Source organism: Amblyomma americanum, chromosome 7, assembly GCF_052857255.1.
Source record: "Amblyomma americanum isolate KBUSLIRL-KWMA chromosome 7, ASM5285725v1, whole genome shotgun sequence".
Taxonomy (NCBI): domain Eukaryota; kingdom Metazoa; phylum Arthropoda; class Arachnida; order Ixodida; family Ixodidae; genus Amblyomma; species Amblyomma americanum.
In genome coordinates this window covers 42,390,117-42,416,453 of record NC_135503.1, presented here as the reverse complement: position 1 = coordinate 42,416,453, position 26,337 = coordinate 42,390,117, and positions in this window count along the sequence as shown.

The following is a 26,337-nucleotide window of genomic DNA, read 5'->3' as shown; positions in this document are numbered from 1 at the left end:
CCTCGTTAGTACCGCCTAAGATAAACACACGTCTTTGAAAGACTATATACTTTTAGCTTTTAGGCAGTGGTATGTCATCCATCCCTCACTGTACTCGTGTCATGATCGTATGTACCGCGCAGTGATCCCTTGTAGCTGCAGCATAAGGCGGTCAGTACCCAGTGCATGCTGAAGATGCGGCTTGTAGGCAGCTTCATAGCAAATGCTACCTAAAGCATACTTGTACTCGGAAGTTCTGCACCATAAATTAGTCGTTCTCACTTTTTTTTTCTTTCAGTGCGTAAGCACTACTTCTGTCCGAGAATGCGAAAATGGCTGCGTCTGTATACCTGTACAATCGGAGAGTGAAGGCGCCACCCTCCAGAAGCAACACCTGGTGCATAGTCGAGCCTCGTTATAACGAAGCGGTTTATAGCGAAATGACGGATATAACGAAGCAGTGACGATTCCCCTTGGAAGCTCGCTCAACTCGGGCTATAACGAAGTCACGGCTATAACGAAGTAATTGCTGGGCCCCTTAAACTTCGTCATAACGAGGTTATACCGGTGCAAACTTTCCTACAATAGACTGCAGGACAATGATCCCTCTACAAAGTCCTCCCAATGCTTTTTAACGTTAAGGGCCCCGTGTGGCAGAAAATGCGGTGTCGTCGTCGGCGTCGTTAGCCGTGGGCGAAAAATTCTGACGGAAGTAAAGAATTAATAAAATCGACCTCGGGAAGAAAACTGGATTACGTTGGATTTGAGTGGGAACCGAACCCAGAACCTTCTGACTGCAAGACGGGCACGATACCAATAGGCCACAAAGTTTGTTTTTTTCCCCGTGCTATTTATCACGTTGATGCAGTATTCTATGTACATGAACTATATGTACACATCAAGAGGAAGGCTCGTTGGCTCAAGCTGAATAACGGTGGCCCCAGTGAATGCGCTCTGGTCTTTGACTTAGTGAAGTGTCTTAGAGACATGTACTGATGCGTACATGAGTAGTAATTAGTACGATAATTAGGTAATTAAGTAGGCTATGCGAACGGGAGTCGATAAAGCTGTCGCGTTCTGCTCTTAAAGGCAAAGCTTAAACGCTCCCCCCCCCCCCATTTTTTTTTTTGTCTCCAGCTACGGACAAGTAATTTCACCAAATTTTATACGCCTTAATCACTCCACCTCACCCTCGGCCTCCCTGGACTGCATTGCCTTCTCCTGGTGCCCCATCTGAGTCCCTGACACTGTAATATACCGTCGATTTTCAGTTCCACATGTTACATACGTAATGTAGAGTTGTCGCACAGAGGTACACAAGCTGAGCATACCCAGTGGCCCCAGTGAGGGTGCGCACCTGTGACTACACATGCGCAGCAGGCTGGCTGGAACGGTATCTTACTTTACTCCGCTCGCATGTATCTGCTGTTCTAAAGCTCTCTATAGCGTTACAAGTACGGCATTATATAAGGATTTTAGCGACAAGAATACGCACAAGAAATAAGAGATCATTTTACAATGTCTGACGACCAACTATAGCCCAGCAGTTAACCCGTTTACAAATCAGAATTTTGAGAAACTTAGTGCAACACGAACGGCCCAACTTTCCGATCAAGACGCTGACTCAGCTTCGTGCGAGGGGGCACCCAAGTGTTCTTTGTACCGAGCATTCTATAGCCCATCGCACGACCGACATAGGCGTCCACGCTCTCCAGATGCACAAATATATAAGACAGGAGAAGAACGGGGAAATAAATGAGTAAAATGAAACAAACGAATATCGAGGGCTCGCATGGGCGTCGGACGCGAAGCGGTGTACAAGGAAGCCCCTTATAAGAGGAGATAAATCTCGACCGTCGTCTCAGTATGCACGCACCGTCGCTTTTCCTTTCTCGCCAGCTTCACACGCGTCGCCTTAGCATTCAGCTCCAGGCGACGCCGCGTTCGTGTGTACGGCCCATGCAACAGCCCCGCAGAATAGCAGCCCCGCAGGCTGCTTACGCCTACGTGTGGATGCGTAGAGAGAGGGCGCCGGGAGAGGGCGACGGAGTGTATAGTGGCGTTCGCGCGCCACGGCAGCCGATGTATCAATGAAAGCGGCCCTGGCCCCGGGCGATGCAAGAGCGCGACGGCTTGGGGTGTGCACACGCGCCGTGTACAGCGCCCAGACAGAGAGGGAGGGCGCAAGCCGATAACTAGTGTTACGCGAAGGAATGCTTCGCAGGCCTCCCGCAGGAGTTGGTCCATGACTCTTTCGTCCAAGGGCCGCTCTCGGCGTATCTTTACGCAGCCGCGCGCGACAACGCCCAAAGAGGCTGCGTGCGGGAAGAAACGAGGGACGAAGAAGAGGGGAAACCACGTCGAATCTGCTGCTGATGCCGGCGGGCCACCGTCTCTGTGACACACAGGGTCACCGCCGGTCGGTCGCTCGGCCGTCGTCGAGTGGAGGACGACGCTCTGTGTGAACACGCACGCACGCACGCGCGGAGGGACCAACTTGTCCACGGAAGGAGTATAGTATGGTCGTCTTCTTGGCCCTTGGATGCGTACTGGCACCTAGAGGGACGCGCGACGCGGCGGACGATGTCTTCAAGAAGAGAAAAAAAAAGTGAAGCCGATATTGAGACACCGGTCGGTACAAGCGGGATCGCTTGCTTGTTATACGCCAGTACATTGCGTCGCTCTTTTCTATCTCCTTTTTTTTTTTTTGCTCTCGCCTCCCTTTCAGTCGCGCCAGACAGCCTTCTCTTCTTTTCCGATTCCCGAGACATGCGAGGTTTCCGGCGTTACGCGATTTTTTTCTTCTGCCAAGAATCGTGCTCGCCATGCCTAAGAGGACGTCTATGGTTGGAAGACGAGTGCGTGTGTGTGTGCGGGGAGGGGGGGTTGCGATGTTTTCTGTTGGCCTGACAGCCGAAGCGGTCATTAGCCCGCTCTCGCCGAGGCCACGCAGCGGCGAGGAAAGTGGCGGAGGAAATGAAGATGTCGGGCCGAGGGCGGATCGGCATCGTCGTCTGTGTATATACTGCCCTCGACGAGACGCCATATGTGCACGAGAGGCGCCTATAATGTCTCGCCGTCAGACAGACAACACGGGACAGTCGTTACGTTCGCCCCTCCGACGCCATAGTTTTAGGCGTCTTCGCCGAGATTAGAAAGACGGAACGTCTTCGGAAACGGATCGTAATGGGACGTCATAAACTTGTTGTGACCGCACCATTGGATGGCAGTTAGGACGGCTCGAGCTGGTGGCTTGCTCCACCCAGGGGATAAAAAGAAATTACACTGACGCGCTCGATATCCTATAGGCACGTGCGTATATATACTATGGACGGCGGAGTCGTCGTGGGGCTGGACCAATGGGACCCGCTCGGTGTAAAACTAGGCGCGGTTCCAAAGATGCCGCCGATATGCGGAGCTCGCCTCCAGAGCGCCATCTGATAAGCGCAAATTGCCGGGAGCTCATGAAGCGAGGATCTGTAACGTACATCGCGTACACGAATCGGAGAGGTCGCCAGGTTGAACAGGTGCATGCATACACTGTAGCTGTTTCGCATAAAAGTATCGCTGAGCAAGTCGTATACGCGCTCGGAGACCGTGGGCGGCTGCAGAGCAGACTTTTTCTTCCTTCTTGGTGCCCTGCCAGATAAGAAGACAAGTGCAAATCTTGCGGTTTGCTTCGACCTTCTCTATTGCTGGAAGTTGCGTGCACTGAGCCTGGCTGATACATGCCCGTGCCCATACGGATGAAGAAGAGGGCTCATAAATTGGTCTAAGGTTGCCGGACACTCCTTCATGTCCATTCGCTGAAGCGATGGTATCACATATATCCCTGATACAGCGAAGCCGGATGATCACATTGACAGCATTGATATAAGATAATGATATCTGTCACAGAGCAGCGTCTTTTCTTTTCGGTAGCAGCGCTGCCGATGGCAGTGCCACTGTCACCATAGTGGCAGTCTGCATTATAAAAGCATTTTAAGATATGTTGAGAAAGCAGCGTTAAAGCGTGAAAGAGAATGACTAGCTGTAAGAGAAAAAAATACAAAGGCGTCTAAGTTTGTTTCAACAAAAATAACCCTCTGTATTGCGATCAATCCTGTTTATAAAGTGTAGAGCTCGTTGTATATTCATGCCAGGCGTCATAGCCAGACTGCATGCAGGTGGGCGCAAAGTTTGAACACAGCACTGTGACACCTTCGGCTGTCCTGAAATATAAATACATGCCAAACGCCAGTTCTGCCCTTAATATTGTGATTATAGAAGAAGATGCACATAAATATGCAACCATTTTTATGACCATCTCCAACAGAAGTCTCTCCTTTTAAATTCAGCGCCAAGGATCCTCTCCGAGCTCAACATTAGACTGCCTTCAGTTTCTAAATTATCGCGCCACATCAGGCGGCGAGATTTAAAGGGGGGGGGGGGGGGGGGGTATTCACATAAATATGCCAGCATTTTTATGATCATCTCCAACAGTAGTCTCTCCTTTCAAATTCAGCGCCAAGGATCCTCTCCGAGCTCAACATTAGACTGGCTTCAGTTTCTAAATTATCGCACCACATCAGGCGGCGAGATTTAAAGGGGGGGGGGGGGGGGGGTCACTATTTTTATTATTATTTTTGAGCATATCCAGCAGCGGTATATAAACTTGTCCCGGACATATGCAAGCCCTGCTTGGCGAACAACAACAGGACGAGTCCGTCACGAGGAGACAAGCTGTATGCCCGACCACCAGGCCTGCACGAAGAGAAGAGCGGCTCGCCGGGTCAGTCGGGTGTCTCTCGGCGGGCCGCTTTGAGCGACGTCCACCGCAGCTACCTGTCGTGTGGAGCTCGGGACACGTCCGACTGTCACTCTCGGTTCATCAGTCTTCATTGACACCCCGGACAGACAAGACGCCGGCGCGATGCATATGCGTCTCACGCGGGTTCCGGCACCGACAATCGCTCAACGTCTTCCGCCTTCTGTCAGACAATCGGCCTCTTCCGAAGGAGGACCATCGGCCGCCAAGGCGAAGGAAGTTCAAATGACGCGGTGCGCTATGCGTTCTTTTATTGTTGCAAATTCATCTCCGCTTTTTGTTTTCGACTCAGAATTGAAACCAGAACGCGGCACCAATTGGAGAATCGTCGCTTCGGTTGCGCTGGCCTGTTCATCAAAGACAGCAGGCGGCACGGAAAGTATGACGCCGCGTATGCTGTGTTTTGTGCAAGACTGGTACAAGTGGGACATACGACGCTTGACCATTGACCAAGGGGACACGATTTCACTGACAACGTAAACACAGAGTCGCTCTTATCTATGCGTAATATTTTCTGCCCAACTTATTTTGCCGACTATTACAAAAGCTCGTCGTTATTCATAACGGTGCCGCCCATAATGTTCTCTATTATAAGCTGACTGACAGTCGTCAGTCTTTTTAGAGAGTGTACTTGAGGCTGTTAAAATTTCTTATATAGAATTATGGGTGTTTGAAATGATGACAAACGAATAAGTAGGATTCTGATCTGGCCGCTTACCGTTCACTTTCAAGTCTTCGGTACGCCAGACTCAAAACCTGTTACAGTAGGCTGGCTGTTTTGGTCAATCCATTCTTGCATACGCACGACAGCACAAGTCACTGCTTTAGTGTCCTTTTACGTGTTTCTCCTACTTGTTTGTTTCGCGCTTTGTAAGGAGCAAGAATCCGCTACAACTTTTAGATTGTCCATAACGAACTATAGGCGAAACTCCGTCATGTGTTTGTCATGTTTCATCAAATTTGTTCACAACTTCGTTGCATGACCAACTTCTGACAAAATCAGCTTACAAGCTGCACAATTGCACTGTGTCCGCTTTATATATCCTTTCTTTCACAACCCAATATAAAGAAAACGAAGAAATTTCTAGCCCCCATTCGCCGTTATTTCCCTCTCAAGCCTGAGGTCACCATCATCATCATCATCATAATCATTTACCTCTCGGCACCAAGCCTCTGTCCACAATTTCCTGCCTCCGTGTTTTTTTTTTTAATTATTATTCCTTGTGTGCAGCCACCGCAGAGGCTCAGTGGTATAGTGCTCGAGTGCTGACCCGAAATACGCGGGTTCGATCCCAGCCGCGGCGTTTGCATTTCGGTGGAGGCGAAATGTTAAATGTCCTTGTAGTGTGCGATGTCGGTGAACTTTAAAGAACCCCACGTGGTCGAAATAATTTGGTTTGGTTTGGTTTGGTTTGGCTTGGCTTATGAGGTTTAACGTCCCAAAGCGACTGAGGCTATGAGGAATTCCGCAGTGGGGGGCTCCGTATAATTTCGACCACTTGGGGTCTTCAACGCGCACTGTCATCGCACAGTACGCGGGCCTCAAGCATTTCGACTCCGTCGAAAATGCAACCGCCACGGCCGGGATCTCACCCGCGTCTTTCGGGTCAGCAGCCGAGTACCATAACCACTGAGCCACCGCGACGGCCCGGTGGTCGAAATTATCTGGATCCCTCCACTATACGGCGTTCCTTAAAGCCTGACCTTTGAGACTTTAAACGGCCGGGATCTGACCCGCGTCTTTCGGGTCAGCAGCCGAGTACCATAACCCCTGAGCCACCGCGACGGCCCGGTGGTCGAAGTTTATCTGGATCCCTCCACTACGGCGTTCCTCATAGCCTGAACATTGATACGTTAAACTTAACAAAAGATGCAACCAACCTTTCTTTGTGCGCGAAAGTGTTACGACAAGGCTGGCCTTGCCCGTTCTCGTTCATTCACTTAAAGGAAGGAAGCAGTAGGCAGCAAGTATACTGCACGCCGTCCGCGGAATCGTACACGCATACTTACGTACAAGAAACAAACGAACGGAAACGGTACAAGCAAGCTCACGGCGAACAATGGCAACAAGTGCATGTTTACCCCCCTTCCCGGCAAAACGATTTCCGCTCGCTGCGAGTGTATAGGGGAGGCGCGGCGGTAATGTTCGGAAACTGCGGCCCAGAATGGGGTCTGCAAGGTTCGTGAATGCACGAACTTCCCACGAAACGGAGTGGGACAAAAGATAAAAAAATAAAACTTGTACAACACCGATCCACGCGGCCCACTCCCCTCGGCAACTGCACCGCACTCGGCTGGCCGTGATCTCGGAATTTTACTTCTGCCAGCTTTGTTGCTTATGGCTCAAGGTTAAGTATAAAAGAGGAAGCGATGGTCCCTCATCACGGCGCGGATGGAGGAATCTGCGGAAATTGCGCAACGCCTGCGATTTCTTGAAGACTGTGAGTAGAAAAAAGCACAGCAATATTCACACTGCGCACTGACTAATGACAGTAAATATTAGAGATTGCTAGCTAATCAGAACAGGCTAAGCTACCATGATGGTTGTGTTTGTTTTGTTTGGTAGTATAGCCTCACACTGTCCGGAGCATCAAGTGCATTGTGAGCAACGATTGCTCAACCTTACGTTAAGTGTGGGGCGCTTGATAGCAATTCTGATATGAGATATATAAGGTTGAATTTCACTGGCAGCTTGGGGTTCTCGGGGACGAATGTTTTCATGTAAATAGAGAGAAAGGTCTCGACTATTACTTTTTCGGACTGAGTATGCATCAAACCTGATTTTCTGCAGAACCTTTCCCATTGCTGCAGGGTACTTTGTTTCGATCAAATCAAGCAAATTAAACTTAATTAAGCGTGTATAAGTCAAGCCCAACAGTCAAAGCCCTATATATATACAATCACACTAGAAAAAGGCTGGCCCTCCAGCTGAAATGTCGTGAATTAAATCCTGTTATGTTTCTTCAATTTTTGGCGATTTTATATTATATTGACCAAATCAGCTGCCAGAAATCACTTTTCGTATATATATATATATATATATATATATATATATATATATATATATATATATATATATATATATATATATATATATATATATATATATATATATATATATATATATAGAAAAGTGCGCTTGAAAAAACTTGTCGCATGCAAGTCCGTCGCCAAGCTGTTCTATGTACAGCTTTGCTGCCCGTTATTTTCGACGGACCTTGGTTCAAGCATTCTTCAAAGCAGGGTTTAAACGAACGTTTCTTCAGCGTTGTTCATCAACTCAGTGCACCAATGACGTAAATCATGTGACGGATGAAAATGTTCACGAGCTGGGCGGATGTATGCAAAGGCAAGCGTTCCCAGACATAGTGTCTTGACCGCTTGCGTATCAACGAAAATACTAGCCTCGCATAGGCAGCATATATAACAACCCTCTTCGCGTATGCAACAATGTTTATGTTCGCACATGAACAGGAAAGGCGCAAAGTGTAATCTGGCCTCACCTAATGCACATGCATGTGAAATGCGTGCACAGGAAACTGCTGTCTCTTTCTCAGAATGTTTTGTGAACGTAAGGCTTTCAGTATACGTGTATAGTATAATACGTGTTTAGCGAAGCTCGCATTTAATGCACGCTGCTGGCCAAATCACTCGTTAATTTTCACGCCATTACTGCCTCATTTACCGCTCGCTGCGTATGCCCCTAGAGAGCTCGTGTAATCCCTTCGCTCTTGTCCCCACGTGTGCACCCTGTTCAATAAAACATTGCTCAATAAATTTGTTACTCCTAAGAATGGTTGTTGAATATGCAATGTCATCCAAGAACTGACCTGCAAAGAGCTGCACTCTGAAAACTACTGGGAAAGCCAAACCGCGGCCACACCACGAAAAGGGGGGTGCACGTAGTTCCGGCAAAGAAGAGCGTGAAGCTACAGTGAACTATAGAATATTCCAGTTCCCTGCAGTAAAGCAGCTGATGAGATGAAACCCGATAAACCCGAGAAACAAAACGCCACGCCCGAAGCGCAAACACCGAAACATCATAAGCAAGAGAGCAAACAATCAAAGAAGCTGTCGCTTAGGAAGCTTATACATGGGGAAGAGAACAAGGGGGTGAGGGTAGGGGGTATAGCTGGCAAAAGAGAACAGCCTGCGCATGGCGGCACGCGCCTAACAAGCGCCGGTTGTCGTCGCGATCGGCATAAACCGACGATAAATCTCGATCCGCGGCGCCGTTGCATGCGCTTCGGCGCGCGCTCAATTACTATAACCGGAGCAGGTGATTGCATCGGGCCGCCTCCGTTCCGCCAACCGCGCGCTGGCGCGTCTCCCTTCAGCCGCGGATACGCCAAAGAACAACAAAGGAAGATCTACATATTGCCATTTCCGAGCGCTGACGAAGCAAGAAAATAGAAAAAATATTAAAAAGAAAATTCTGTAGCATGCAAGTACGCAGGGAAAAAAAAACAAAAAACAGAGGGTACTCCCGCGGAGTTGCGCACACATTAGGTAAACATTAGAGTCAACACCAGCGAGGCTGCAATTACGCGACCCCAGGAGAGTGCGTGCGATGTGTGTGCTCACTGCTACAGAGTTGTCTACGTGTATGTGAGAGTGCCCGGGTATATAGTGTGTTTCGCGTCGGCGTCTACAACGTCCCCAGCCGCAAGCCGACAATTAACGGGCACCGCGCGTGACAGACGCGTTTGGAGGCACACGTGTTCCCTCCAGCCGCCGGTGGCTTCTGCAGCAGGAAGCCGTGTGCGGACGAGAGCTGGTCGTTTATGTACGAGCCGGGTGTCGATGTCGGCCGCGCCCATTGTACACAGCGCACACGTGTGTGTGTGCGCGCACTTAACAGGCATCTGGAGAGACATCTGCTGCCAGGTGAACCGCGAGCCGCGCCTCTCCCTATACGTGGCCATAGAAGCGTTGCGGCAGCAACCATTAATGAGACACCTTTCCCTTCCCGACCCGCTGCCGCCTCTCTGCTCTTCCCACCAGCTTTCCCTCTTTCATATTTGCTGCGCGAAACTGCATAACGCCGTTGCATGGGGCAGAAAAGGCCTCAGTGCGATTGGAGGGAGATACTTCGGCTTTGAAGGAAAATCCTGTTTCCAGGAGTTGTTTTTAATGAATGTAAAAAAGCTGGCTTCATTTTCGAGCCCTGTTGGAATTCGGAAGACGCAGGCTTTCCGTTACCTTCCTCACTTCATCTCACAGGGTGTACTGCCACGCGCATGCACACACACACACACACACACACACACACACACACACACACACACACACACACACACACACACACACACACACACACACACACACACACACACACACACACACACACACACACACACACACACACGCACGCACGCACGCACGCACGCACGCACGCACGCACACACACACACACACACACACACACACACACACACACACACACACACACACACACACACACACACACACACACACACACACACACACACACACACACACACACACAAATGTCGATACGCAAAACAACTGAAGTGCCTTCGTACTGATGGGCCACAGAAGGTACCTCCTTCTTCGTCTAGTTCTTCCTATCTTTTGTCTGCCTATTCTTTCAAGCTCCTACCTGGATAAGGGTGACCTGTCTTTTTGCCTACGCGGATAGGTACGTAGTCTTGTAGGGACATGGTTTGTCCAGGTGCATGAGCTCTACAGTGAGGAACAGTGGAAGGAAACATGGCGTGCATTGCTGCAGAGATTTTTTTTTCACGCGCTTGCCATAAAGGTATAATTTGTGTTCGCTGTATACTACTATTAAACGAAATCATGTAAGCGGTTTTCATGCAGGAACCGGAGAAAGCTCCTGCTCTTATTGCTGTCGGTCAGCCACTTGGAGAAATCCTCCTCCCTTACTGCCGTTAGTCTAACTTCCATTAAAGTTCGTGTCCTTGAAGCCTCTGTCCCTGCACAAGTCCACAGCAGGTGGCGAGCATCCACCACCTCCGCAGCAGGTGTGGAACACCTCGGGCAAGTAGGGGGTCTTGCCTCTTTCTTCTTCAGAGCCCCATCGGCACGTGACCGACGGGGTAAGGGCCGCTCCAGCCCTGATCTCTCCTAAGGGATACCTCCTCCAATCCCGTTAAGTTATGCGGGATGGGGAAAATGCTCAGAGTAATGAGGGCACGTGTACTTTTCCTTAAAGAGGATGCTAAGATGGGGAGAGCGGGAACCTGGTGGGGGATGCCTTAGCGTTTGGAACTTGGTGCTTAATAAGATCGCCTACTATTCTCTGCTCAGCGTTCTCAGCATTGTCTTGTGTCCAATGCATCTGGACGTGTATCTTTGTTTTCAGAGATAATAATAATAATAATAATTGGTTTTGGGGGAAAGGAAATGGCGCAGTATCTGTCTCATATATCGTTGGACACATGAACCGCGCCGTAAGGGAAGGGACAAGGGAGGGAGTGAAAGAAGAAGGGAAGAAGGAGGTGCCGTAGTGGAGGGCTCCGGAATAATTTCGACCACCTATGCCATTTTTCTGGCCGCACATACTCTGGACAGATGGCAGCACTATGCCTCCGACGAAGGACTGAACACAAACCGTGACAAATTCAGCCCAGCTCACCACTTGTTCCGGAACAGATATATAGGAATGAAAAAAAAAAACACTGCGTTTCAAAATCAAGGCGATGAGAAAAGACATAATTAAGTTTCTTCTGTGGAACTTATTACCTATCCGTCATGTTCCTTGGTTAATGCTTCAATGTCATTGACTCCAACAGCTATAGGGTTATCATTTAAAGCTCTCGCGTTAGCTCTAACTTTTTTTTGCGGACCCGATAATCGCGAGACGTAGGTCAAGGAGGCACCCGCGGCGGTGGCTCAGTGGTTAGGGCGCTTGACTACTGATCCGGAGTTCCCGGGTTCGAACCCGACCGCGGCGGCTGCGTTTTTATGGGGGAAAAACGCTAAGGCGCCCGTGTGCTGTGCGATGTCAGTGCACGTTAAAGATCCCCAGGTGGTCGAAATTATTCCGGAGCCCTCCACCACGGAACCTATTTCTTCCTTTCTTCTTTCACTCCCTCCCTTATCCCTTCCCATACGGCGCGGTTCATGTGTCCAACGATATATGAGACAGATACTGCGCCATTTCCTTCCCCAAAAAAAAACAATTATTATTATTAGGTCAAGGAGGCGTTTCTTTTTGGACTTTTGGCAAGTGCTTTATGGGTTGTTGTGAGCTGTTATGAGAACGTGCAGAAGCTTCGCACTACCCCCATAGATCCTTAGGTCGACGCCTCTTAAAAAGATACATGGAAGAGGAGAGGAAACGCTATACACAGATCAAGCTTGCAGCTGATTTGTAGAGGAGGCCACATGGAGTATACCTGCCGTGAGTGACTAGCTTCGTCGGGATGAATAGGGAAGACGGGGGGGGGGGGGGGGGGGACGCGGCAGGATGGAAGAGGAGACGCTATACACTGATCAAGCTTGCAGCTGATTTGTAGAGGAGGCCACATGGAGTATACCTGCCGTGAGCGACTAGCTTCGTCGGGATGAATAGGGAAGACGGGGGTGGGGCGGGGGGACGCGGCAGGAATTCTGAGATAAATGAGATCGATTTCGCGGAAACACCTGGGCCACCACACAGGTCATCATCGTGCGCGGCGCGTTCGTCACGCTCGCGAAACAAGCACGATTTTTGGCCGGTGACGCCTCCTCAATGCACCTCGGTCAGCAGGCCTCACTGGCTATTCGCAACTATGTACCACACTGTCGCCAAGCGCCGTAATTTGTATGTACACGTTTAAATCGCGCCAATGGGTATGTCAGTGCGCCGACGCATCAGTCCTTTTGATGGTTTCTCCGCCTTTTTGTTACATATTCATTATCGTCAATCAGTCTTCTTATTCTCTGTTTCTTTCATCTTGCAGCAGAAAAGTTCCCTAACATATTGGTCACTTGGGACCTGAGTGCAGAAAATATTGTCAAGTCGGTGTCAACCCTTATGTTCCGGCTCATCATTCTTCAGTTCCGAACGCGATGCATCGATCAGGATTCGGATGAGGGGTCTTCAGATCGCTACAAAATTTCACCAGAGAGAGCCACGACCCGATCGTACGCGTGTTTCATGTTGTATGTCATAGCCTTCTGTTGAAAAAGAGTTCTCTCGAACGATTTGTACAACGGGACACCCCAGGCTTGAACGTAACATCTTTCAATTACGTCACTTAATAAAAACATAGGGAGTAAACAATGCGAGAACACTTCGTATTTGAAAAAAACAAAATTATGCCAAACAATGCCGCTATTTCTCTTACTCTGTGTTAGTTTCTTATCTTTTGTTATCTTTTCCAAATCAACTCAATCTAGTATAGGACCGGCAGTTTCTGCTGTTTCCACACTCTTTGTCAGCACTATTGAGAATAGATAAGGGGCCGTTAGGCATGCAACGAATTGTACGAGTGCTTACTGTAGAGGTGTAAGTTACTTGCTTCCGTTCAGCCAACGTTTCCACTTAAGCTTTTCTTTCTGTTTTTTTTTTTACACGCATCGCCCAGACTCAAAGCTTTTCAGCGATGCAGAGTACGTTGAGTACCCTTCATACCTACAACTACGCGCACCGTTTCTACGTGCTCAGTCTTTAGCACCAGGTAAAAAGTATCAAGCGCAATAAAGACTTTTAGCTTCCAGGAGATGTTTTCTGTGACGCAGAGCTCGAACGGCACATAAGAAGATGAATGGCATGGCTGACCTTCGCAAGAAAAATGAAGACAGAAAAAAAAATAATCAACACCATTCCGCGAAATTCCGCGCTCAGAGTGTTTCGAGTTATCCCCTTTTCGAGAACCGCCTTCAAACTCACGAACCTCTCTGGGCATCGACAGGCGCGTTTCTCTAATCCTACTGATAGAAGCACAGACAGACAGCCCGGCGCGCCACCTCACGAGACGATGCTGTGGCTGGCTCTTAACGAGTCGTGCAGTTTCGCCCGTGCGACGTCACTTCGGGTCGGCGGAACAGTTTGGCCGCGAGGCGTCGTCGGGGCGTCTGCGATGCAGCGAAAAATAAAGCGAAACGCCGGCGCGTGACCCGACGGCTGACCTTCAGTCGTGACCCGCCAACCCCCGTGGCGGTGCGCTTTTGTTTCCTCTCGAAGTGTAGAGAAAACAAGGGGGGGGGGGGGGGGGACGCTCTAAAGCAAGGCGGCGAGTAGTCTGTGCGTCGTGCGGGTTGCCCCACTCTGCGGCGGGGGACGACAAGAGCCGGGCATTATGGGCGACGCCTCCAAATTGGGCCTGTGGCGCCAAGGGGTCGGAACCGGGCGTCCGCCGCCGCCGGACCACTTCCGATCTCCGTGGCGGCGGCGTGAGCTATACGGGCTGGCCTTGCGACGACGGTAGAAGAAGGGGCCCCGGGGCAAATTCCTCGGCCGGGCAGGTGTATCGGTTCTCCGTATAGTTACTATACACACAGACGAAAGGCGAGATGCGTTAACAAGCTCGGTGTCTGAGGCTCATACGTGCGTGTGATGCAGGCAACCGCGAAACCTGTCTTGAAATGTCATTCGTAAGCATACATAAGTGGGTTCATCCAGTTTCCCTAAATGAGTTTCTTCGATTGGGGACATATGTAAGAATGGGACTAATATGAGGCTTTGAAAAGCTAGGGGCGGATTTAAAATGAGGTTCAGCATGTTTTTTTCTAAGCAAGATTTTGTAATTGGGGGGAGGCGAACTTTCCCTCCGCCCCTTCCCCACAAATCCGCCCCACCTTTGAAAACATAGTGTACCCCCTCCTCTCATAAAAGAAAGCTCTGAGATCTTTCTTTTGCAGCATTGGCTCGTTATGTACAGCATTTACCAAAAAATACACATGCCACCAAGTTTGTGCCTGGGCTACGCAGTGCAGCTCGTTCTGTATTGCCAACGTTCTAGATCTCCCGAAGGCCAACGGAACTCTCGTCTTCGTCCCTCTGATTCTGGAGGGCGCTGCTGCACGGATTAGGGGGAAACTCCTCGGGCTGTGTGACATACGCTTCATAAGCAAGGGAAACCTAAATACGGGCAGGATGTGTCTCTCGCGGTTCCTTGAAAGGAAGATTCGTGTGCACTTGAAGCGAGAATCGCTGGAAATACTCTCTGAAGCCGCCCAAATAAAAATTTTAGTCCATTCCTTCATAAACAAAAATAACTGTATGTTTATGATGTGGACGTATGTATATAAAACCTTCTTTGGCTTCGTTACAAATATAGAAGACGGGCGAAAGTACAGTTTATGGACGTTTCGACAGCGAGACCAGCTTTCCTCTATCTTAATGTAACCCAGAAGTTTCATTTGCAGCAGTACATGAAACTTGGAACCTCAACATTAACGGGGAAGTGCGCGCAATACAAATTATCTAAATGTTACTCTCATACAAAGACAGCAAAATATGAAATACATGAAAAAGGCCGCCACCGTCTGGAAGACTTTGAAGTAACGAGCGTTAGCTGTTTGGTTTACTAGACGAAGAAAGCGAAGAAGAACGCGCCCTTTGTCCAGTTACACCCCCTCAAGATACGTCCCAAGCGGAACTTGCGTCGTTTGGGGGCCAAGGTGAGCCTAGATTTCGGCTTGCGGCGCCATATGCTAACGCATCAATTAGTAATTGCATGTATACAATGTTCACCTATTATTTGATTGTGGTTTTATTTCTATACCGCAACCCACAGGGTTTTATTTGCCTACCAAATTCGATACACAACTGTCCCCGTATGGGTGCCCCTTGTTGTCGGAGTATATTTATCGGAACGAATGCGTATACATACAGCGGCCCCGTAATTGGACAGTTTTCCTACCGTTGTGGGATATTTTGGAATTTGTTCTCTTTGAAAGTGCTGTTGCAATATATGTTTGAGAGTAATAAACTTCTCTTTATGTAGGATATTTTTGGAATATGAGGGGGGAAAGCGATGGGAGGGCACGACCAATTTTAATGGCCGCGATCTCGGATTCGAGGAACCGAAACTATGCCGCAATTTCGTCCCCTGACCTCATTCTCACATAGTTCCACTCCTATCCACCATATTGCACCGAGACGTCATCATTCGCAAGCGGCAGGTGGTTGTCTCTGCAATGCTATTGTAGATGGCGCTACAAGTCACCATGGGAGATATGCTGTTTTCTAGTTGCTGCCACAAATGGCGCTGTGATCTCAGGGTGGTAGCAGACCCCACGAAATCTCGAAACGTGATGAGTAAGATCTAACTCTCTTAAAAAAAAAAAGCACCGGCGAGCTTGTAATGGTGATATCGTCGATGACAGCAGAAATTTTTTATTGTGCTAAGTGGAACAAAGACTCTAAGTATAATATAGAAGGTAGCAGCAGGCTACTGCTAATGGTTCTTTAATTACCACAATTAGAGTGTGCAGCGAGAGATACAAAAGGACATGGCGGCAGGTTAGCCAGAAAAGGCTCCACTTTGATGCCCTGCGCTTGGAGGAAGAAAACAGGGGATTTAATGAAGAGACAATAGCACGAAATTTTTATTAGGGCACTCGCAATTAAAGTCACGTTGCGCACCGCTGCATCATTTCATTTATTTTATAGTCTTATGACCTGAGGTACTACCGCTCAGGGCAAAGAACGGCAACTGAATGAGGGTGAAAATAGTAAAAAAGCCCCAACAAGTCAAAAGTATGTTGTGTTGTTTTGATACATCTGAAGTACGTTCACAGCAAACAGTTCACTGAAAAGGGAGGGGCAGGGCGGGGAGTATAGAACTGTCCCGGGACCTGTGTTTAAGGACATTATTATAATACAGACGAAGGAATTTTTCATATATACGCAACGTTCGCATCATAAAATCAAGGGCAAATTCGACGACAAAATCCGACAGAGTAAATGAAAAGCAACTAATAATTTCTAGCCATCTCAGCTATTTCTCTTCCCTTGCGTTGCAAAAAAGAAAAAGAAAAGGAGGGCACGTCGCAGAAATGCTCAACTGGATATAAAAGTGCGAATTTCTGGCTAGATTAATAAATGTCAGTAACTGTCAGTAAACGATAGTAAATGCGCATATTATTACCCAAATTTCACAGACAGAATACCTATTTGAAGAAAATGGTAACCTAAAATCAACAAAAACAGGGCTTCTTTTTTGTATGTATATTCCAAGTGTACGCGAGCACACACCACTATTTGAAGAAAATAGTAACCTAAAAACAACAAAAACAGGGCTTCTTTTATTGTATGTATATTCCAAGTGTACGCGAGCACACACCACTATTTGAAGAAAATGGTAACCTAAAAACAACAAAAACAGGGCTTTTTGTATGTATATTACAAGTGTACGCGAGCACACACCACTACTTGAAGAAAATGGTAACCTAAAAACATCAAAAACAGGGCTTCTTTTTTTGTATGTATATTCCAAGTGTACGCGAGTACACACCACTATTTGAAGAAAATGGTAACCTAAAAACAACAAAAACAGGGCTTCTTTTTTGTATGTATATTCCAAGTGTACCGAGCACGCACCGCTATTTGAAGAAAATGGTAACCTAAAAACAACAAAAACAGGGCTTCTTTTTTGTATGTATATTCCAAGTGTACCGAGCACGCACCGCTATTTGAAGAAAATGGTAACCTAAAAACAACAAAAACAGGACTTCTTCTTTATATGTATATTACAAGTGTACGCGAGCACACACCACAGTGTAGAATGCGAGTGTGCGCTAGCAACACAACATGCAGCAAGAAACGGACTGCACTAGCTCATATGGCCCCTCTTCAGTGCTATGAAAAGCTGCAGCCTTTTACTAACACCCTTTAGCTTTCACTGTCGAACGCCTTTCGAATCACGCCTAACGTATCTTGCTTTTCATGGGAATCTCACAGAAGCAGAGCACTTTGAACTAGAGTAGGAGGGAGGAAAAAAAAAAGGGGGGGGGGGGGGGGGCTTGCTTTGGCTTGAACACAATACAACAACAAAAGGAAACTGGAATACCGCAGTACACAGACGCACGAGATAACGGCTCACAAGAGCCAACCCAGCGAAGAAGTAAAGAGCGCCTTCAGTAAAACCCCGTCCAGGGACGTGTACACCACATACTATCCATACGCGGTGAGATGCTCAAGACAGTTGGGTGCCTTGGCTGTTGGGCCCGAGGGCGAACACGGTGCGTAGGTGGTCTTCAGGCACCTCGCGCGACGTTACTGACAAAAGCGGGACTGGACCGGAAAATTGCGGGTCGCCATCTTTACGGCCGACCAATTAGTCACTTAGGCAACGGCGCTGCCCCTTCGGAGGCACCCCAGGGAGCACGACAGTCGAGGGGACCTTTCTCTCGGACCTCCTCGCCACCACCGCACCTCCAACCCACCTCCAGACACCCCGCCGTCCAGTGTGTATTTGTTCTGGATTCTTTTTATTTTATTTTTTTTTGCACGCTCCGCTTTTCTGCCCTGTGGCGCCTCGGCTTTCTTTTCTTATTCTGAGGCGTGGAATTCTCGAAAGGAAGGAGCTGCTGACTCAAAAGTGCAGAGGTTGCGAGGAAGGCGTCGTGCTCCTGCTGGCAGCAACGTGAGACGCTGTCCACTGGTGCCAGTTAGTTCGGTGGCTGCCTACCCATTCCACCCGCTCCCCTTTTCTTAAATTTTGTTGTTGTTGTTGTTGTTGTTGTCGTTGTTGTATACTGTCCACAGACTCTACTCGTACACGTTTGCTTCTCCAGCCTAAATGCGTAAGTGTGGGTTGCCAGGCATCGCAAGAGGCTGCATGACATCCATGTGTGGGGCCAGAGTTGAAAACGGCAACCTAGCGCGCGAAAAGCTACTTTGGTGTAGACAGCGACCCTCCTAGGTCTGCATACCTGCTGACACTGTTTTCGGGGGATTGAAGGAGAAAAAAAAAAGAAGTAGGTAAGATAGAAAGAAAAAAAAATTAAAGAAAGGAAGAACTGCCGAAATGTTCGCTTCTTGTATGTCAGCGAGTTAATTATCAACTGCTGATGGTTAACCGTCGAAATCGATATATTGCTTGTTAGTGCCAGTTTGTTCACTTCCGTATTTAAGCAACCTAGCACACACACAAGAAAAAAGCATGGTTAAAGCAGCTAAAAACAAACGACGCGCTTGAACGTCATCTCGCGATATCTGTTGCCTCTAACATTTTCAGTGCCGAGGCACTATTTGCGGGCGGAATTCTGTGAATCAGAATTAACGTAGGGTGCAGTCACATAAGGGTTAGAAACAAAGAAACCAATTAAATGACTTGAAATATAGCGCTACGGAGCTAGCTATGGAGAGGAAAACGATTGGGGTAACAATGAGGTACAGGAGAGTGGTTACGGAACATACTATGACGAGTTAAAGATATCCTAGCTGTACTGAAAGGAAATGGAAGTGAGCAGAGGAATGTAATGTAACCTTAAGGTAGTGAAGTGTGTTGGAATATTTGGTAAACGTAGCAGCGGGAGGCAGGGGGTCGGGTGGGATGAAGAGACTATGAAAGTGAGTGGTGTAGGGCGGCATAAGACGGTGAGGATAGGGCGGCTGGCACAGGACAGGGTTATTTGGAGATCTGTGGGAGATACCTTCGACCTGGCTGTGGACGTAGTTGGGCCGATGGTGATGGTCATGATGACGATGATCGTTTGCCTTACACCTTCTCCCTCTAATGCTGCTCCAGTTTTGGCAAGGACGTAGCTTACGAGCGCTGAAAAAGTGAAAACAAAAATATAAAGGAGTGGCGCGGCCGGAATGTTTTCAGACGCCTCCACTACCGGACGGCCCTGCGCAGGCCTATAAGGTAGAAGAATAATCCGTGAATAACTGTCGCACTGTCGGTGGCCGATCACGATAGGAGCAGGTTGTGAAGAAAGGAAAGAGGCCGAAACTTTCTCATTCATGTATCTGGCCGTGCGAACCGCGCAGCGAAGGAAGAGGAGGTAAAAGAGCGATAAAAAAAAGTCCTGATCATTGCGGCATTGATGCTAATATGGCGGCTGACTTTTTAGCGAAGTCTGCCGTTTGCGGACCTGTGGTACCATTTACTCCAAACACTGTGCAATTGACAACGGCCCGCTTCCAACAGTTCCTGCAACTGCATTCCTTGAGTCATGAGCCTGGCTTACTGCAGCGGATTTTCAACATTTGGCTTTTCCTTGGAGGTGCGCTTATGTAGTTACGGCAATGCGAGGTGTCTATGACCCTCTTGCGGTGCATAAATCCACGACTAAATCTATATCTGTTCCGATCGGGGTTCTGTCTGCCGAACCTTTGTGCAGCACGTGGAAAAATCGAAACACTAGATTACTTTCTAGTCTCCTGTCGACGGTTTGCTTCTCAGCGAAAGGCTTATCTGCAGATTCCCCTTGCTCGATTAGGGCTTCCGCTTTCCATTCTGGTTCTTCAGGGCCAGGGGATATGTCCTAAAACAAGAGTGCGATTACCAACATAATTTCATCATTGCGTCTAGGAGACTCCTTCGTTAATTATCATTCACTTTTTTTTCACGCACAAAATTCAACCTCGACTACCTTAAATCTGTCATTGTTTCACAATTGTTTGTACAAGGCACCCTGGCCAATCCCCCATTGTGGGTATGTACCGCTCCAAGAGAAGACAACACCAACAACAACAACAAGTCCTGATAACAAAACCACGCATGGCTCAGTACGACGGTACGGGATACGACTGCCGACATATCTACCAATCAGGGCCAGCTTCTACGTGTCGAAAGCACTGTGAGTATGAACTTCCATTAGATGACGCCGCAGCTCTATTATGGTGTTTCTTAAGATCGGCCTGTAATCATTTGAGAAAGCTGTATAATTAAAATGTACGGGTTATGCAATGCGCCGAGGTTCCAATTTTTGACGGAACAGGGTTTAGGTTATCAATGCTCGGACCAGCAGCAACATGCCCTAGCGGGAGAGAATGGGGAGATGGGTGCGAAGAAAGGAAAGGCGCGGTAGCGGCCTCCCTGCGTGTGGACACCCGAACAACGCTTAAAAAAATGAAAGAAGTGAAAGGAGGGAACGCGAAAAAAAATGCATGACATGCCAAACCTGGTCTTTGGCATACATATATATGTTGGTCCAGCCAACTTCTGCTGTACAAAGGGCCGTGGTGCAGCTACTCTCCATATGCACCATACTGCACGTGATTATTATTTTTCATAGTGAGAAAGCGAGGCGATTAATAAGAATAATTGGTTTTTGTGGAAAGGAAATGGCGCAGTATCTGTCTCATATATCGTTGGACACCTAAACCGCGCCGTAAGGGAAGGGATAAAGGAGGGAGTGAAAGAAGAAAGGAAGAGAGAGGTGCCGTAGTGGAGGGCTCCGGAATAATTTCGACCACCTCGGGATTTTAACGTGCACTGACATCGCACAGTACACGGGCGCCTTAGCGTTTTTCCTCCATCGAGACGCGTGGCCGCCGCGGTCGGGTTCGAACCCAGGAACTCCGGATCATTAGTCGAGCGCCCTAACCACTGAGCCACCGCGGCGAGCCGATTAACGAAAAGCGGACCGGACTCTACACATAAGGGAGTAGGAAAAGGGTCGAAAATTAAGCAAGGAAAAAAAACGTTTTCAGCCGTATGGATGCGCTTAGATGAATGATAATAAGTAATTAGCAGGTATGTGCGAATATTGAAAATTTTGAATATCGATCGAATAAGAAAATGTAGAAAAAAATGCCTCCAGGTATCGGATCAATTCTCGAATACCAGTTACTTATGGGGAAAAAAATCAGAAAATGATAAATTGGTAAATATTGTTATCCTTATTTCTTTCATAGTAGAGTATGATCCTTGCAACTGAAATTAAGCAAAAATAGATTGACTCAGCACCGCGTACAAGAACAAAAAAAAAATGTGACACGCTCAGAAATGTATAGTGCTCGATTATACTGCTGTTGACGATGTGGGTTCGGGGTCACGCTTGGTGGCTCAGTGGTTAGGGCGCTCGACTACTGATCCGGAGCTCCCGGGTTCGAACCCGACCGCGGCGGCTGCGTTTTTATGGAGGAAAAACGCTAAGGCGCCCGTGTGCTGTGCGATGTCAGTGCACGTTAAAGATCCCCAGGTGGTCGAAATTATTCCGGAGCCCTCCACTACGGCACCTCTCTCTTCCTTTCTTCTTTCACTCCCTCCTTTACCCTTCCCTTACGGCGCGGTTCAGGTGTCCAACGATATATGAGACAGATACTGCGCCATTTCCTTTCCCCCCAAAACCAATTATTATTATTATTATTATTATTATCACGCTCTGAGGGAACGACGGTCGAGACGACGCCCGCTTCCAGCGCCACCACCATGGGCAGGACTGCCAACGAGTTAAAGGAGTTGGGTGATGGGAGGAAGATTACGAGTGGGTTTATTTACATATTTACAAGCGTAAGGATCAAAAAGGGGATTCTTTCACAGCACTCGCTGACGAGTTTTATATCGTTCTTCGTCAGGACGGACTCGCTCGCCGGGGGGGGGGGGGGGGGGGGGGGGACTTTCACTCATCCGCACGAACTTACACCACTACACATTTGGACATGCCCCCGACAAAGGTTCAGCCCGAGAGAGAAGAGGATGCCGTCGGGGTCATGCCTACTGCGGTAGGTGACGTCAAGTCTAGAGTCTGACGGAAGCCCGTCTGGTCGGGATGGTACATGACGAAAGTAGAAGGCGCCGACCAAAAGAAACGATGGGATGACGTTTCGCCCATCCTTTCTTTTGGTCGGCGCCTTCTACTTTCGTCAGTTAGGTGACGTCAACTGGCCAACCAAAGGTTCCCACGGGCTGTGGACACCTGTTCTTCATTAGATGAAACCGACCCGCAAGGCCAGAACACAAGGTCGGGAAGAGAAGACGAAAGGGGTCGTTTGTCCTTAGAGATGCTTGCGAAGGTTGGGGACGATGCCCGCCAGCCCGCCGCGGTGCTCACAACGCGGGTCGAGGGCCGACGGAAACGAGCCCCTTTTATTCCCCAACATAATCACGGCGGTTGGGGGAGATAACGGCCGCTTTGATCGCTGCGGCGGCGTCGAAGACTTCCAGGAAGGGGTTGTCCTCAAACTACAGCTCTCCGCTCTTTCGGGTTCCGCACTCCGATCGGTCAAAATTGTAACCAGCTGGCACCTGGGTCCTCTCCGTGTGGTCATTGACTGCAGGTCTGGGAGCGATCACCATCGAGTTGCTCGGAGCTACACAGTAGAAACAGATGTGCTTGCTGCTAACAGGCGAGACTCGCTGTCGCCGTTCTTAACACTGCATAGCAGTATCCAACATCAACTGTCGTCATGCAGAATGAGCGACGAAATGTAATCTATGAATTGACAGTTGACTGGCAACTAAAAAGAACACTGCTGGTAGTAATCATCGTCATCATCGTCGTCGCTGTCGTCATCATCATCAATCAGCCTAACTTTGCCCACTGCAGGACAATGTCCTCACAATCAGCCATCTACCTTATTCCTGCAAACTTCTATATCTCATCTGCTCACCTGACTTTTCGGCGCTGACCTTCTGGAATCCACTCCGTTAACGACCATCTGTTATCGTGCTTCTTATTTGCTTCGACTAACATTTAATTAATCCGCGTTTGTTCCCTGACCCATTCTACTCGCTTCCTGTCTGCTAACGTTGCACCTATCATTTTCCTTACCAATGCTCGCTACGTTGTCCTCCGTGACGAACAGAAAAACATTAATAGGGTGAATTGCTGAACTAGTTGGTACATTATCGATAATAAACTGCGGCAGAGAAGAACAACGAACACACGGACGATGACTATGATGATATCAGTAAAACCTTATTAATTCAAACTTCAAGGAGCCGGCAGAGATGCGCGAATTATTCAAAGGTGGAGTTATCAAAAGCATCTCCGCGCACCCGAGATTAAAAGAAAAAGAAGCTGCCGAAAAATCGGAAATGCGATGAGGCCTTGTGACGAGGCCCCATCGCGCAAACAGCAAGCAGCCCGTGACGAGAGCGCGGCTTAGGCGTGCCGGGTGATCAATGCGGACGTAAGAGAAGGGAACGCAGTGTAGCACCGGAAGAACGAGAGTTCTGAAAAAAGGAAATGTCCAGCAACGCGCCAGCCGGCGTCCGGCGCACGGCAGGGCGCGGTAGGTTGGCGAATGCGCAACCGATAGCAGCCGCCACCGCGGGCTGGCAGCGAAGCTCAGAAACCGAAACTATACGAACAGGCTACTTTTTCGGAAATGTCCAGCAACACGCCAGTCGGCGTCCGGCGCACGGCTGGGCGTGGTAGGCAGGCGAATGCGCAACCGATAGCAGCCGTCACCGCGGGCTGGCAGCGAAGCTCAGAAACCGAAACTATACGAACAGGCTACTTTTTCGACTAGCGACATGAGTTTTCCTATTGTCGCCACGGCCGCCGTTACGCACACGTCAAAGCTAAACGGGCTACAAATAACCATACAATAGATGGAATTTTTACACAATCGCGTACCCAGCCGGTGACACCTCAGCTCGGCCCCTCAACGGAAGGCCGATGCGAGGTTTCTGCAAGTGGGCTTAGGTTCCACAAGCTGGCTTTCCCGCATCTGAAGTTACCCAAAACGAGATGAGGATGCTCACGCTAGGAGGGCTGTGAAGGCGATATGGCGATTGCCATGGGTATGTTATGAAAAGATAAAACAAACAACCGCGTGATTTCGCGTTGCGATTGTCCGAAGCGTGTAGACAGCAATCTTGTTTTCATCAAATGTGGTATGTGGGAAAGCCCGTTTGTGAAATTTCGCACGAGGTCCAAGCTTAGAGGCGTCCGAATGTGAGCGGTACACGCGATAAATGACGCAGAAGAAAGAGAAGAGGGCGCCTTTGAACGCTTTTCCTGGCACTTCAAACTCGATCTTCGAATAATTCGCAAAAATACTGAAATTTTGCCATGGTTAAATAAAAATCGGTGGTATTCGGGTGCTACGGAAAATTCGGAATTTTCGAATGCCCATACATCGAATCGGATATGAACCAAATAACAAATATATGCGACTCTTATTCGAAATTTAGAATATTATTAATTAGCCAGCTCCGTTATTTTAGACTGAGTAATAATAATAATAATAATAATAATAATAATAATAATAGTTGGTTTTGGGGGAAAGGAAATGGCGCAGTGTCTCTCTCATATATCGTTGGACACCTGAACCTCGCCGTAAGGGAAGGGATAAAAAGGAGGGCGTGAAAGAAGAAAGGAAGAAAGAGGTGCCCTAGTGGAGGGCTCCGGAATAATTTCGACCACCTGGGAATCTTTAGCGTGCACTGACATCGCACAGCACACGGGCGCCTTAGCGTTTTTCCCCCATAAAAACGCAGCCGCCGCGGTCGGGTTCGAACCCGGGAACTCCGGATCAGTAGTCGAGTGCCCTAACCACTCAGCCACCGCGGCGGGTCCGTAGACTGAGGGAAATAAAGAAAATAGATATAGATATAGCAGGAGGACAGGTTTACAGCTCTATGTGCCCTTTGCGATAAAACGTAGTGCCTGGCATGGTGCAAGCAAAGAATGGTGAAACGCTGTTTCATAAAGGCCAAAATATTTCAAAAGTAATTAAATTACATTAGAAATTACTTTAAGATAAATTGCGAAGCGTATTTAAATTACATTACCATTTACTGCTCACAAAAAGTAAAGACATTAAATTACAATTACTTTCAGAATGTACTTGCAATTGATTTAAATTACTTTTTAATCTTCACATGTGCAAAAAGTGCACTGGACGCACCTCTTACAATGATTTCACATTTCTCAATTTACTGCATTGGAGGAGCAGCTGCGCTTAGAAGTTGGGGTCCAAATTGTCGCCCTTCTCTGAAGAAAGGGTGCCCTTTGCCATGCTAAATAGCCATTCTACTGACGCATTTTAGCCCAACCCTGTTTTCTGCATGATGAAAAACTTCTCCTGCCATGCTAAATAGCCATTCTACTGACGCATTTTAGTCCAACCCTATTTTCTGCATGATGAAAAACTTCTCCTGCCATGCTAAATAGCCATTCTACTGACGCATTTTAGTCCAACTCTATTTTCTGCATGATGAAAAACTTCTCCTGCCCTGGGCACAAATAAAAATTCGAAAAATCGCGTGTCGGCATGACTGTGTTCGCATGAAGCGCGAGTAGCTATGTAGATTTCCCTTTTCCCCAGTTCCAAGGCTAAGGCGGCGCTCACATCGCCACTCGCCCGCTTGGGCAACTTCGCTGGCTTGTTGGCCCAGGCTTTGTGTGCGCGTTGCTCCTCTGCTCGCGAGGTGCTGGTTTGGTTTGGATTATGGGGGTTTAACGTCCTAAAGCGACTCAGGCTATAAGAGACGCCGTAGTGAAGGGCTCCGGAAATTTCGACCAGCTGGGGTTCTTTAACGTACACTGACATCGCACAGCACACGGGCTTCTGGAATTTCGCCTCCATCGAAATTCGACCGCCGCGGCCGGGATCGAACCGGCGTCTTTCGGGCCAGCACCCGAGCGCTATAACCACTCAGCCACAGCGGCGGCTGGTCGCGAGGTGCGCGGCCCGGAAAATGAAAGGTCAAATCTCTGCCTGC